General features: G+C 37.0%; 1 protein-coding gene across 1 annotated transcript in view; it reads left to right on the top strand.

Annotated features, from left to right (window-relative positions):
- Positions 1-661: 661 nt before the first annotated feature.
- The window catches only part of LOC120182415 (dof zinc finger protein DOF1.6-like), a 28872-nt gene continuing 23209 nt past the window's right edge, over positions 662-6324 (top strand). Inside the window, exons 1-2 of the mRNA XM_039187399.1 lie at positions 662-669; positions 2647-2649. The gene's annotated coding sequence lies outside the window, so the exon portion shown is untranslated. The remainder of the gene's footprint in view (positions 670-2646; positions 2650-6324) is intronic.

Genomic DNA, 6324 nt, shown 5'->3' with positions numbered 1-6324 from the left:
AAGTGGAGTCTATGTGGCCAACCAAAAACACCACACAGAGCCCTCATTCCCATTGAACTACCTACCTGCTGCTAGGGTATAACTGTTGAAGGAGGCATAGAAGAGTTGTCGCCCGAATTTAATGAATTAACAGAAAAAGAGAAAACCAATAGTGAGATCACTCATCATCTTAAAAATCTAGAAGAAAAGGGTAAAGTCGGTATAGGTAATAGAGCCGTTTTTCAGAATAGATGTTAGGGACCTAAGCTTAGTCCTTGACCTTATACTTCTCCCGAAGTTCAAGATACTGGACTTCAAAAAATACGATGGGACCATTTTTCCATCCGCCCACCTTACTATGTACTGTAGAAGAATGATAGACTATACCGAGAATGAAAAGCTATTAATACATTATTTTCATGATAGTTTGACTGGGTCTGCTACGAAGTGGTACAACCAGCTAACCAAATCCCATATTAAAACATGGAGGGATTTAGCTAAGGCATTTTTGGAGTAGTATCTCCATATTACTGATTTGGTCCCTGACCGATGGACTCTGTAGAACATGTAAAAACGACTCAATGAAATTTTTGGCAATACATCTAGAGGTGGCGTGATGTAGCAGCCCAGGTGCATCCCATTACTAGAAAATGAGGATACCGTTATTTTTGTGAATACCTTAAAGGCACCGTATATCAGGCATCTATTGGGAAATACTGCTAAGAATTTTGTTGATTTGTCATTTTAGGAGAACTAATTGAAAATGCCATCAATAGTGGTAAGATTGAGGGAGAAGAAAGGTGAAAGAAGCTCTATTTTAAGAGGAAGAGAATAAAGTAAATCATACGATTACCTACCATAAAAACATCGCAATTAGTGTTAAGATTGCCCAACCTAGGGTAGAGAAAATGAATACCCATGAGAACAGAGGGCCAAGGAAAGAGGTTACGAGAATGACCTTTTCACATGTTCCATTACCATATTATAAAATATACGTTTGCTATTGAAAGCAGATCTGGTACGCCCCTACAGGTTGACTCCACTTCAACCGCCTTACCCTCATTAGTATAATACCTATGCCCACTGCAAGTATCATGCAAGGATTGTCGGCCATGGTATCGAGAACTGTCTGGCATTCAAAAGGATTGTACAAAATCTTATCAACATTGGAGACCTGGATTTCAAAGCACCAGCTACATACACTCATCCTCTGCCTAATCATGGGGTAGTGAATAAATACGATCGAAAAAGAGAAAAATAGGAGATTGAAGAATGATATGTCAGAAATCAATTCTCCTCTTAGTTGGGTGTTTGAATAATTGTAAAAGACAGGACGATGAAGGGTAATCTTGAACTGAAGATTATAGGGTGTAGAGCATATTGTAATTATCACAAGATGAGAATCGTGATATTTAGGGTTGATAGGAATTCTAAGAAGTACTACAATAGATGATGAACAATCATGAAATAGAATGTTTTGATCGGAAGAGAGAAACAAGATATGGATGTTTGCATGGCAGATAACTCTAACAGGATACAAGGAACGAGGATACATGTGATCATTACAGTTAAGCCTAGGAATGAGAGCTCGTAGTCAATGACTCCTAAAGTTATGATTACAACTCCATCTTCTTTCCCATTCAAAGAAACACGATGGGTTCCTTAGAGTTATGCAACAAGTGTATATGTACCAGAAGAGTCCATGTCCTATGAGAGAATAGGGGAGGAAAAGAAGTCACTCACATAAAACATAAGAAGTAAGTGAGGTAGGCCACTTCATGATGAGTGGAAGATGTTACTCACCTGAAACATCCACAGAGGCATACAATGAGAAAGCCAAAGCCAAGGTAGCAGTAATGCCAAAAACCTTTAATGAAGAACCTCCACCAATCATTAATGAGCCAGTGACTGAAGCTCGGGCTCGTGAATTTATGAGGTTCTTAAAGCATAGTGAATATAGCATAGTATAGCAGCTTCACAAGCAGCGGGCCAAATCTCAATATTGAATCTGTTAATTAACTCAGAGGTACATCATAACGCCTTGCTGAGAGTGCTAAACTATTCATCCCTGAGGATATATCAACACATAAACTAGACTGAATCGTGGCATATATAGTTGCAGATAACTATATCACATTCACTGATGATGAGATCCCAAAGGAGGAATGTGATCCATCAAAGCTTTAAATATCACTACTCACTGCCACGACCATATCTTGCCAGGGGTTCTTACAGAAAATAGGTATGTATTAAACGCGATGCCTTTAACTACACTATAGAGAATTCCCGTAGACATCTCACATATGAGAGCTTATCAAAATGTTGTCAGGGCGTTCGATGGAACCCAAAAAGACGTTATAGAAAAAATAGAGATGCCTTTATTGATTGGACCCATCATCTACAAGATTGACTTTATGGTGATGAACATCCACCTGACCTATAATTGCTTATTGAGGAGACCCTAGATCCACGCTGCAGGGGCAGTTCCTTCGTCTCTACATCAGAAATTAAAATTTGTTATTGATGGAAAACTGGCCAGCGTCGAGGCTGAACAAGAAATCATTGCTTCTGTAATATTCGATGCCCCATACATCGATATCAATGAAGATGCCTTGGAATGCTCCTTCACATCCTTAGAGTTCATTAATGTAACATATTTAGTAAAAGAAAGTAAAATTCCATGCCCCATGCTATCTAATTGTACCAAGATGGCAGTAAGGCAAACTCTGGAAGAAGGGCAAAGTCTGGCAAGGAACTGGGTAGGAATCTACATGGAATGGTACGACCTATAACCATTGAGTAAAAGATGGATCATTTTAGCTCAGATTTAAACCCACATTCTAGAAACGTGTCCATGAGCTGAGAAAGAAGGCTGAATTAAGAAAAGCAATGATGAAATGAGAGAATATCCCTAGAGAACACATGTTTTTTCCTCCTATAAAGAAATCTTTCAAATTTAGAGAAGTGTACAACATGGTGCAGCAATTGACTAATGCTACCAAGACCAAAGAGTTGAAAAGAGCATGAATTAATGGGAGAAGCTTTGGAATGATTTTCTGTCAACATGATTACCAGGGGCAGCCAGCTTGGAAGGTTTTTAGCTGGAATTTGTCCTTGTTTCCCTTGTGAAGAGCTCGACAACTGGATGGGTAAGTACTTCCCTTTAGTTTTTAGGGTTAACCGAAAGTAATGTCCAAAGATAACTAATGTTAATATTTCAAATATCTAAAAGAAATTTTTGTAAAAGTCAATGTCACTAAAGTTGATTAATGAAATATATTTTCTTATTTTCTCAAATGTCAATCACTTTCATTCTTCGCATTTTGGCATCGCGTTATTTGCACCATATTCTTTATTATATAATCTTCATTCTTTAAATTCATATTTTAATACATCTAAGTAAATTTTATGCATATGTCACAAAAATACTAGCTTGAATGCTCCTGAGGCCAGCTACAATATAGATTTCGAGCGACCTTTGTGTCTGGAAAGTCAATAAGTGTGAAGATGAGGAAGACTGTGAAGTTCCTAATGAGCTATTTAGATTGGTGGAAAAAGAAGAGAAACAAATTCTACCCCACAATAAGAAACAAAGCTTGTGAATATGGGAACACAGAAATAAAGAGAGAGATAAAAATCGGCACTACTCTATCTGCAGGAATAAGGATAGAATTGATATGTTTGCTCCAAGAGTTTAAATACATCTTTGCATGGTCGTATCAAGATATGCATGCTTTAAGCACTGATATAGTGGTCAATAAACTACCAATTAGACCAGATTGCAAGCCGATTCAGCAGAATCTTAGGAGAATGAAGCCAGAAATATTATTAAATATCAAAGAGGAAGTGACCAAATAGATCGATACATGTTTCCTTCAAGAGGTGAAGTATCTTGAATGGGTGGCCAATATAGTTATGGTACCTAAGAAAGATGGGCTAGCTCGAAAGATAATTTTTCCTTGCCCCATATAGATACTCTAGCGGATAACACTGCGGGGCATTCATGATTTTCCTTCATTGATGGCTTATCGGGTTATAATCATATCAACATGAATCCTGAGGGCATGAGAAAATGGCATTTATAACCATATGGGGACTTTCTGCTGTAAAGTGATGTCGTTTAGGTTAAAAAATGATGGGACCATGGTCACTCTTTTCCATTACATGATGCATAAGGAAATTGAAGTATACGTGGATTACATGATTTCTAAATACCAAACAGAGGAAGATCATATGCAACATCTGAGAAAATTGTTTTAAAGAATGAGAAAGTACCAATTAAATCTCAATCCAGCCAAATGCATGTTCAGGGTAAAATAAGGGAAACTACATGGCTTTATGGTGAGTCAGAAAGAAATCGTGATCAACCCAGATAAAGTCAAGGCAATTCAAGATCTTCCAACACTCCTCATGCATTAAGAAGTTCGAGGGTTCCATAGAAGACTAAATTATATATCTTGATTCATTTCTCAATTGACTAATAAGTGGGATCCGTTGTTCAAATTGCTCAGGAAGAATAATATGAGGTATGGAATAATAAATACCAAGAGACTCTGGAAATTATCAAGAAATACATGTCCAATATTAGTAGCACTAGTACCTAGCAGGCCACTAATTCTTTACTTAAGAGTTTTCAAGAATTCAATGGGTTGCGTGCTAGGACAACATGACGAGTCAGAAAAAAAAAGATTCATTTATTATTTGAGCAAAAATTCACCGATTGCGAGACTCGATACCCACTGATTCAAAAGTTGTGTTGTTATTAGTTTGGGCAGCCCGGAGACTCAGGTAGTACATGTTATACCACATGGTTGATATCGAGGATGAATCCATTAAAATTCTTGATGGAATCGCCTACTATGACTTTCAGAATGGATAATGGTAGATGTTGTCCGAGTTTGATATTATTTATGTGAACAAAAAGGCAATAAAAGGAGTACCATAGCTAACTTTCTTGCAAGTCGTGTCTTGAAGATTACGAGCCTCTAAACTTCAATTTCCCAAATGAGTATTTAATGTGCATTTCTACTGAAGAAGAAAGTGCCATGAGTGAAAAATCCTGGAAATTGTACTTTGATGGAGCCTCTAACGCTTTAGGGAAAGGAACTGAGGTAGTGTTGATTTACCAGAAGAAATCTACTATCCTTTCACAAGTAGATTGGAATTCCTTTGCACTAACAACATGGCAGGATACGAAGCATGCATTATGGGGTTAAAGGCAGCCATTGAATGAAGGGTCAAAACGCTTAAAGTTATAGAGATTCCTCACTAATAGTGTAGCAACTAAGGGGATAATGAGAAAAAAAGGACCCAAAACTAATTGAATATCAAATTTTGTTCCTCAAACTATTGAAAGAATTTGAGGATGTTACATTCAGATATCTTCCTCAAGAAGACAATCAAATGGTCGATACTTTGTCTACATTGACTGTAATGTTTAAGGCTAATAAGAAGAAAAATGTGATGTTAATAAAGATGCAAGTGTATGAAACCCTGACACATTGTTATCTTCTAGAAGAAAAAGTGGATGGCTATCTATAGTACCACAATATCTTACAATATATAAGATACCAAACATATCCTTCAGGTGCATCTGAAACTGACAAGAAAACATCAGAAGAATGACAACTGGATGCTTTCTTAATAGAGATATCTTATATAGAATGGCAGTGATCAAGTTTTGTTAAGATGTTTGACTGCCAAAGAAGCAAAAAGTGTAATGGAAGAGGTACATGGAGGAAAATATGGAACACATGCAAATGGTTTATCTATTGTCAGGAAGATCATGAGGTATGAATATTATTGGGCCACGATGCATACAGATTGCATCAATTATGTAAGAATATGCCATAAATGCCATATATGTGGATAAAATTCAAGCACCTCGCCTTTACATGTTATAACTCATCTTGGCCGTTTTCCATATAGGGTATGGACGTCATTGGGGTAATCACATCAAGAGCTTCAAATGGGCATCGATTCATCTTAGTGGTAATTGATTATTTCACTGAGTGGGTAGAGGTTGTTTCTTATTCTAATATCATGAGATCTACAGTTTACAAGTTCATAAAGAGAGATAATCTGTTGATATGGGTTGCCAACAAATAATCATCATAGATATTACTACTAATCTGAATAACAAGATATGGATGAAATTTGTGCGCAGTTCAAGATTAAACATGTCAATTTTGTGACCTATCGCCCGAAAATGAATGGGGCAGTAGAAGCAGCGAACAAAAACATAAAAAGAATCACTACGAAGACTATAAAAACTTACGGAGATTGGCATGAGAGATTACCCTTTTCCCTATATGAATATAGGAAGATTGTGGGCATATCGACATG

Source organism: Hibiscus syriacus, unplaced genomic scaffold, assembly GCF_006381635.1.
Source record: "Hibiscus syriacus cultivar Baekdansim isolate YM2019G1 unplaced genomic scaffold, ASM638163v2 tig00112649_pilon, whole genome shotgun sequence".
In the NCBI taxonomy this organism is placed as follows: Eukaryota; Viridiplantae; Streptophyta; class Magnoliopsida; order Malvales; family Malvaceae; genus Hibiscus; species Hibiscus syriacus.
The sequence above is the reverse complement of the archived record's forward strand: the minus strand, read 5'-3'. Positions and strand labels throughout refer to the sequence as shown.